This window comes from Pavona decussata, unplaced genomic scaffold (assembly GCF_977016875.1).
Source record: "Pavona decussata unplaced genomic scaffold, jaPavDecu1.1 SCAFFOLD_134, whole genome shotgun sequence".
Taxonomy (NCBI): domain Eukaryota; kingdom Metazoa; phylum Cnidaria; class Anthozoa; order Scleractinia; family Agariciidae; genus Pavona; species Pavona decussata.
The window spans coordinates 3,600,226-3,609,776 of record NW_028145547.1 but is presented as its reverse complement, the minus strand read 5'-3'; the positions used below and the strand labels follow the sequence as shown (position 1 = coordinate 3,609,776).

General features: G+C 36.5%; 1 long non-coding RNA gene across 1 annotated transcript; it reads right to left on the bottom strand.

Moving 5' to 3' along the window:
- Positions 1 to 424: 424 nt before the first annotated feature.
- LOC146467800 (uncharacterized) lies at positions 425 to 9,519 on the bottom strand. The gene is made up of 3 exons (XR_014867674.1): positions 9,315 to 9,519; positions 774 to 2,931; positions 425 to 626 (listed from the first exon to the last, which is right to left on the bottom strand). It is a non-coding gene; the product is annotated as an uncharacterized LOC146467800 (long non-coding RNA).
- Positions 9,520 to 9,551: the final 32 nt, after the last annotated feature.

Sequence of the window (9,551 nt, the reverse complement as noted above, 5' to 3'; positions counted from 1 at the left end):
TTTTCACAGCATTTTTCACCATCACTCATCAGGGGCAGATTGTTGGGTCAGGAGGAAGTCAAAACGGGCAAGTTTGACTTTCTCCTGACCCAACTATCTGCCCCTGAGTCTCGGGGGATCATCTTCCCCTGGAAACAGGAAGAGCCATGTCTAAAGGCTAATAACAAAGTAGGTGAGAATTATGCTAAAGGAATCCAAATTGCTCCAAATTAAGCTCTAATTTGGCATAGACTTATTATTTTCAAGTACACAATCCCATATGCTAGCAAGAAAGTTTAGAAGTTTTTATTAGTGAGTGTGATGTTGTGAGATTTTATGAAAATATCGCATAGGGCCATTCCACAGCATTTTATTTTTATTTCATTAGCTTCACCAAGATAAATAAACAACAACAGCAACAATAACAACAACTTTATTTCATATACTTATAGAATTTACAGGAATACACAGCCTGCATACAGCAGAGCTAATCAAGGCGGACTGTGTAACTTAATAATAATAATTTATTATTACAAACATGAATAAAATTAGAATAAATTAGTAAATATAAATAAGTACATAAGTACACGCATGTGTTCTTTTAAGCAACTAGATAAGAGAAAATCAAATATGTAGAATATACTAGACTGCAAAACAGCCGTATTTTTGCGTTTGGTCGAAATGCGACTTCTCGTCAAGCAAAAGGTCTGGAGCGAGGGTGGAAACGTAGAGTGAGACTGGGGAGAGAAAAAATGACTGTTTTGCAGCCTAAGAATATACATAATTATACATACACATATATACGAATATATAATAAGAGGGGAAAACAAGAACAAGAAGAAAAGCGAATATAAAGTTTAATTAACAATAGTTAGTGATTTTAAAGAATAATGACAAGAAATCAACATAATCATTCTCATCGTCAATCACCGCAAGTAGAAATTGATGAATTTTGTCCTGAGCTTACGCAGATCAGGCTTCAAGCAATTCCACACCTTAGCTCCAAGGGCCGAAAATTATTAACATAGAAAGTAAAAGCATCAGAAAATCTAGTATTACACGTATGGACATCACTTGAGTAGGTAAAGAGGCGACAACTATTCTGAGGTGCAGAATTAGTAGAAATGTCATGCATAAGAGAACAAACCGTTTCAAAATATAGCATATTGAGAGGGAAGATGTTAGCAGAGATAAAGAAGGAGATAGCATGAGATCTATTACTAGTAATTAACGAACATTAGCCGAAGGGCACGTTTCTGTAGGATAAGTATCTTTCTCAAATCAATCAGCGCAGCTTGACACCAAGCGGCCATGCCGTAGGATGTAAATGGAAAATTCAAAGAATGATAAATTTGGATTAAAGTATTTAAAGGGACGCAGTGTCTTAATCGTGCAATAAATAAATAGATAAATAAATAAATAAATAAATATAGTTACATGTATATGTACAGTTGACAGGGTGGCCGGTACAGCATGGTATTTTGGTGCCTGAAGATCAGTTTTTGCCTTAAAATGACTCAGTTACGTTTAAAAATCAGTGAAGAGCACTGCTGCAAAAATTGTTTGTTGCAAAAACTTATGAATGGTCATTGCAGTTTGTTTACAAAAATAACATTTAAAGTTTCAACATTTAAGAAAATCACTAGTTGTACTCTAATGCCGGTCCATTTTCTAAAACATCTGTTTCAAATTGACTTTGTTATTTATAGCGATACATAGCCCTAAATAGCCAGGCACCAAAGGCCCCTTTTATCCTGGAATGTCTAAAAAAGTTTGATGTTCTGTGCTTTTCCTTGTCAAATAAATCTGGACATGGAAATCATACCAGACTATCGCTATCATCCGTAACCGTCATCAGATCTTGTAATACTTGAGTTGACATGTTGTGCATAACGAGAGCACACAGAAATTAATCGGTGGGTTGTAAGGCAGCTGGTGATTTCTGGGGAGAGATTTGATAAACAGCTGTAGAACTCTCTGGAAAAGAAAGCCTCTTAGAGCAAGATATAACTCTTGCTCCTATTGCAATCCTCAAACAAAATAATAAATAAATAAAATATATTGACTTTGTTTAATGAGGGTGACACTTAACAGTCTGTTGCAACTGACAAACCTGTGGCCCTCAGATCCCGGATCGAATTGGAATTTGGAAATGCTAGTCCGGAGAAAAACTTCTCGGAGCAAGGACGAGGACCAACAACAAACTCAACCCACATATCATGATATGACGCCAGGTTAAGGAATTGAACCTGGGCCACATTGGTGGGAAGCGAGTGCTCTTACCACTGCACCATCCCTGTAAGAACTGGTTCCTCCTTGCAGTATTTCCACAGGTTAACTTAATGGCAGCCCTAAACAGCAAAGCCATTAGGGTTTTTTTTTAAAGCCAAAAACCAACTGACAGCATTGCTGAAAATGTGGGGCTTTCCGCAGAAGGTTGATTACAGCCTTGATGTGAGTCACAGCCAGTGTTCATTACATCCTCAATAATGGTTCTTTCACATAATTATTCCCTAATTGTTAATTGTTTAACATTCAAACACAAACAACAAGCGACTTTCGGAAAAATAGGAGCTCAATTGTTTGAACTAATGAAACCAGATACATGATACAGATAGAAACAATAAACCTCCTGCACCATAAGGGTGGGAGAGAATTAGGGCTACTTACTGACTGATAGACGAGATCGATGCAAGATCACAAGATCACAACTGTTTATATTATCCTATGAATAGCTGAATTAGATAAGAGCTTGTACATCATTCAACAATTAACACTCCTTACTTAGGTAATGATTAACATGACGTGACTGTCATCTCGTCATTTGAGTCACATGAAGATCTAACCTCTTGCATATGTGAAAGCAGAGGCAGGTACAGTGTATGTTGATTCTCCCTTGCAATAGTCCAGCCAGGGTTCAAACCATGAGTTCCCACTCTGCAGTCTGGCACCCTACCAAATGAGAAAACCAGGCAGTGGTTAGTAAGAGGCTAGGGTCTCAGCAGTGTGGGCTTTCAAAGTCAGGGTGTCAATGAAGAATTTTGAAGGATCAATACAGTTGTAGCGCTGGTTAACTTTAAATCTTTTTAAGTTTACCATTCAAGTTGTTGGGTCAGGAAGCCAGCTTTCTGGGGATTTAGACCTGAGATCCCTCTCTTAACTGGAACAGTGCTCACTAAACATATTTTACATTGAAAATAAGACAGTAATGCTCTCAGCATTTCAATTGCTGCTGAACTCATCGCCAGAGATGAGCCTTCGAATGGCCCAATTTTGATATATTAAAATTCAGCCTGAAACATTAAACAATACTGTGAGGCACCAGAGAATAAACCCATATAAACTCTACAATTTATTCCCTGGAGCCTTGAAGTGACGTTATTGTTTCAGGCTGAATTTTAATATATCGAAATTGGGCTATTAGGTACTGCAAAGTGAGGGGGTGTGCAGCATGTAGCACCCAGTCAGGTGCTTGGAGATAACCATGGCAACTCAATCCAAGTGCCCCACCCATGCACCTGTCACACTGAGAGGCTCAGTGGAAAACCTATCATACCGTCGACTCCCGATAACTTGAGCCTTCAAGGGAAATTGAAAAAGGCTCGAGTTATTGGGAGCTCAATTTATCGAGGGTAAGATTATATAGGAAATGACCTGAAAGGAAAGGAAAATTGGTTCAAGTTATCGCGAGGTTTGAGTTAGCAGGAATCAACTGTACTTGCCACCAAGTTATACTTGCTCCAAAGGGTGGGAGGGCAGTCGCACGGTGCGAAAAAAAATTGAAGAAATAGCAAGCGAAATGCAAACAAGCCAGCAATGGCAGGCAAAGCAGTTTTCCCTGAAATTTCCTGAGGGCACCCCTGCATAAAACTTTGCAGATGGACTGTGTTCCCATGCCAACCTCCTCAAAGGTAGATCAGCAAGGGGAAGTGGACATGGCCACTGTTGCTCACCCAAGCTAAACGACCCCAGTATCACTTTAGTGTGGGACTGAAGGGTTGGCACCAGCAACACTTGTGCCCTCAACAGTTTAATAAAGAACCAACCATTAGTTACAGATCAGTAACAAATCTTACCTATGTGATTACACTGTGGAAGGGAAAAAGGAAAGCACACTGGACAACAAAAGGGAAAAAATGTGGTGGGTGGGTGGGGTAAAAATCGCTTGAAGAACTTCCACCAAGACTGAACTGAATGAGGGAAATAACTGGCATGTAAAGCGGTGAACTAAGCTGTAAACAAGATGATGTGATCGGCCTACAGGTAAGCTCATTGGTTGGTGCATTGTGTGCACATGCAGCTAATAATTTAATTGGCTGCCAAAAATAGTGGGATCATACTACAATACAAAGTACAAAGGAACACTTATAGAAAAAGTACTTTGTAAGAATAAAATGCTGTGGAAAGTGCAAGAATCATTAAACATTAACTTCAGTTGATGCATAGACAGAAACGGCCATCAACTAATTTCGGCAAGAATGTTACATATAACACCATAGTGGGGTTTTTTCAGTCAGTGACGCAGGCATGCATGCTCAGGAAAAGAAAATCTGAGTTTGTCCAACATGAGTCCAACCTTTGACCTCAGTTTTATAGGTTTAACTATATAATTATTTTTTGAATATCTTAGCAGTAAACGTTATAAAATTGTTTTTACAATTTCTTAAAATTAATTACTTGTTTGTCCATTCTATAATGATAGTCTCATCTTGGTTCCAGTTTCCCTTTTCATGTGCCAATTCTTAGGCCAAGCATGGTCAACTAGGAATGGTTTTTGTGTCTACGGCTTCTAGAGAAGCGTAGACACTATGTCATCGGGTTGAGTGAAAGAGTGAAAGAGTGTAAGAGTGTTATGCCACAGGAATCCCAAATGGAATCCTATCGAAAGCCGACGCTAATGCTCGACTGACCGAGATATAAGCGATTGTATTTCCGGATCAGGACACGGTTAATGATGTTTTCCGATGTTGATTTGCTTTTTACAAATAGTTTAAGTGATGATTTGAACCAGAATTCTGTAACTTCTGTAATTTTCATTGCAAACGTGCCCCAATTTACTGCGAGTGATCGCTTTGAACAAACACGGAGTGTCTTCAAATTTTAAATGCGTGCTTGCACGCACGCAAAAAAAAACTGAAAGTTTTGGCCTCTAATAGCAAATGCATCGTTTATTTCAATAAAATGTTTTGTTGGAAAAGCTTTTTGTTGATTTTTGTGTCTTTGTCAATTCATATATGCGTTTGAGAAGCGAGAAATGCGTAATCAAGGACAATTTGCATAAGCGGGTTGAAATTTGATATGCCAAAGGTCTTCATCAACATGCCGTGAATTTTAGATATTTTTGCGTTCAAGTGTGTTTTTCGGCAAATGATTAATAGTAACGATATTATTTTACGTCAGAAAACATTTGTTTAATCATTCCAGTTTAATATGCAGTTAATTTTGGAAGCCAACGATATTTATTTATCTACTGCACATTTTAAACCGCTGCAGGAAAAAGTTAATTTATGCGAAAACTATGGAAACACGACAGGAGTCAAAGGGTTAAAGAATGCTACTTGCCATTAATAAGTTCAGTATAGATTAATTAATAGTTTCTGTTGCATTTTATGCCTACGTTTCAGGTTAGAACTTTGCTTTCAGTACTTTATGTTTAGAACTTTGCTGCATTGCTTTCAGTACAAAGTTGTGGTTCACGTTGTAAGATTATATAATATATTGTTTATGTCAGAATAAAGTTACAGTTCTCTTCTTACAAAACGTTTGTGGTAAACGATACCAGCTTAATCTCAATCTCACCAGTATTCTGTGTAGCCTCCCACGCAGACGTTCTTAGGGGTTCATCACGCGTTCCTGCCCCACGAACGTCGTTCGTGGGGCAGGAACGCGTGACGAACCCCTAAGAACGTCTGCGTGGGAGGCTATATTCTGTGCAACATTTTTACAACCATTTTTTTTATCTCTATCCTATTTCCACTCCTCCCTCTTCGTTTTCATTTCAGTCTTATTTCCATTTTCTTCAATTCTTTTATATCACATTTCTATACCATAACTGCAGTAGACACATGCAGTCTGAGACTGCCTATTTTTGAATATGGTTGATTGTTGAATCTGCCTGCCTATCCAATCTTTTTGTTTGCAGTAATCTTGAATTATGATGATTCACAAACTGGAGTTTGTTTTGTATTTTAGTTCTTCTGGTACTCAACAAATAGGTTTTTCTGAAAACAGAGTTTGCCCATTCACAGAAAATTCCTGCTTTGAAAGAAATCAATATTATTGTGGGAAAATTTGATAGCATGACAATGAAAGGAAAGGACATTTGATTTGACCTGAAAATGACAGAGAACACTTTTTGTCATAAAAGAGGTGCACAAATGGATGGGGATAAAAACAGTGTTGCAGGTAAAAATTATACTCAAAATGTGCAAGTTGTCCAATATTATTAAAATGTTTGGAGAAAAAAGTGCTTCATATGTATTACTATATTATAGTTTAATTCCTTTCTTTGACAATAAATCTTGACAGAAAACTTTCATTAACTGGCTTCTTATTTAGTTTGGCTGTTACAAATGAAAAACCACTCAAATCATTTCAAAACTTATACAAAAACATTTGTTGTTTTATCCGTGCATTCTATTCTTTATCAACCACATTCACCTCAAACACAGTTTGCTTGAAGTTAAATACTCTGTTTTCTACTCTATTGGGATCATGATTGACAAACATCCAAGCAATATTGTCAATCTTTAGTTTTTGGCTTCAAAAAAAGCATGTAAGGTAAGTCCTGGGGTGTAGTTTCTATATATGCACATCATGGTGCTTGATCAATATTTCAAGCATTTATTTAACTCATAAGATTGCATACCCTTGAGTTATGAGTAAATAATTATTGAAATCCTTAATTTGTAAAGAGCGGGTTTATGTCTTCCTAAATGACTTGCTATCTAGATTACTTTTAATAATGTATTATTGCCTTTATAGCTCAGAAGCCATTGAACATGTATGTACATTGACACTGTATGGCCAAAACATGCAAGTACCCAAAATTCAATTATTTATTTTTACAGATTTTGGAGTATATATACCTCTTACTAACCAAGTTTGAGGTCCGTAGTGCTAAGTGACAGACCAAGTTTTTTCCAGTTGATTTATGGCCCAAGTGCAAAGTGCACGGAACATAAATTAATGGAGCAAAACGAGGATCTGTAACTTACAGTACGGACTAAGAAAACGAGGTTAGCAAGATATTTATTATATCTTTGAGGTTAATCGGGATGATGGGAAAAGAAACTTTCAAACTTAGCGGGCTGTATAGTGAAATACATGTATGAGTGGTAAAATTGACCAACCACACCACGCGTACTAACTGAGAGTCATAATAAAATACTAGATGAATTGTGGAGCTGGGAGCACAAAGGGCCTACGACAAATTTTAAGTTGATTTTCTGTTTTTGGTTTTGAAAATACAACCAAATTTCTGGGAAAATAGACACAGGTTTCCCAAATGAACTGATGCAGAACACAAATTGCCAAAAATGAGGGTAATCCAAAAAATAAAAAAGGAAAAAAGTCCAAAATTCAATATTTCAACATTTGATTTGCCTTTATTTTTGATCTATGTCCTACAAACTCAAACTCATTGTGCCCATTACTTGCCAAAATTTGGTCACATCTTTGATAAAACCAAAAATCAGCCTAAAATTTGACATGAGCCCTTTTCATTGTGTTCTTCTCTCAGCTCCTTGCAGACAAAAATTCAGCTTGAAAACAATGGCTGGTGTCCCTTTACAGGAAAACTCTGGTTCGATAAAAGAGCTGTTATTACTGTTGAACACAAAACACTTTGAAACCACTGAAAAAATACCACAGCCTGAGGACTTTATGCTGCACATTGATAGTCAGTTCTTATATCCAAATTGAAGAATTTTTTATGGTTCAGTTTTCAAATAATAAAGATTCTCATGGAACAACAACGACAATGTGTTTTCAGGCACCCCAGTGTTCAAAGTGCCCTAACACTATTCTTTTCTAAGTTTAATTTTCTCAGCAACTTTGAGGCATCTTATTTAAACACTGCTGTGTCATTAAGAGAAATATAATATACCTGTATATATTTCATTAGTACGAATAACTGTCTGGAAGAAATGGGTGCCTCTTTCTCTCAATGGAAGGTTTTTAATATCGTTGTCACAAGCCAGCATACAAGCAAACAAACAGATTGGATTTTGTTGTGCATCTGTACTCTGATGACGCACGGATGACGTCAAAATGTGGTACAAACAAAGAAATATGACTGCTGTTCTTACCACATTTTGACATCCTCTGTGCATTATCAGAGCACTAAAGCAATGCATTAAAATTTTTCAAGGCTTTTTAGGTTAAATTAATTCGCAAATATAACTTGAGCAAACAAGATGTAGTTTGTTTCTGTTTATCTAGCTATAGTTTCATGACAAAAAATATTTAAATTCTAATCCTTGTCAATTAGTACTTTTACTTGAATCCAAAATCAAATCATCACTTTGTTTGGAAATGGTGATAAAATTAATCAAGCAGCACTCTTGAAAACAAAAGAAGTGAATCTCACCTACAACAGTAAGTGTTCCTCAGAAAGAAGTTGCATCTTTGGCAAAATTTACAATCAAGAAGACAAGCCTGAATTGTATATATGGATATTCAACACTCCCAAAATTTGGTATACACTTTTTATCAGCATATGGCTTCATATATATGTATTTCATATATGACAAAATTAAGTGAGATATTTTTTTAAAACTATACTCAACTTCGGGTCAAATGCGAAATCTATGTGAAGGAAAATGGGCGAAAGCTAGAGAACAAAGCACATTTTTTTCTTTTTCCTTTTCAAAATATTAAGGGCTTTGCAAACAAGGAAGTCAAAGTTTATTGCATCCTATTTTTTGAACAGGGAACCAATCACCTTGCTGAAAAGTGCAATATCCTGTATGTGGTAAGCTTATATTATAAATGTGAATGTACTGATCATTAAATATCTTAATAATTGCAGTATGGCAACTGTTTGCTGCCACCTCTGCAACAGCTGATATCTGCTTCCTAACAGCAAATATCATGTTTACTAAACCATGTTACGATAAAAATTATTAGTGGGTGATTGTAAAATATCAATATGTGGTTACTTTTTACTGACTTACTTGAAAATATGACTATGCAAATTAGTTTATGTTGAAGTTAACTTTCAATAAAAAATTAACATTTTCCATTTACCTTTACATCATATCAAAGCGATGCGTATTAATAAAACGTTAAAAAACGACATTACTGTACAGAACAGTTAAGACGAACAAGCTTACATTTCAAATGCCAAATGTTTATCCAGACATCATCCCACACCAATCATTTCTGTTTTTGCTTGAGCGTTATCCTTCTTTGCAAGTTGAAATTTTGAGAATAAACTCCTCCTCGAATTGTCCTTTTATAAACGATGCCGCAACGCCAACGCCACGAATTTTCAACCCATTTTTCGAAGACAAAATGGCGGAAGAAAAAGGCATCAAATACCGCCAGGCGTTCCCAGCGGGCGGAAAAAT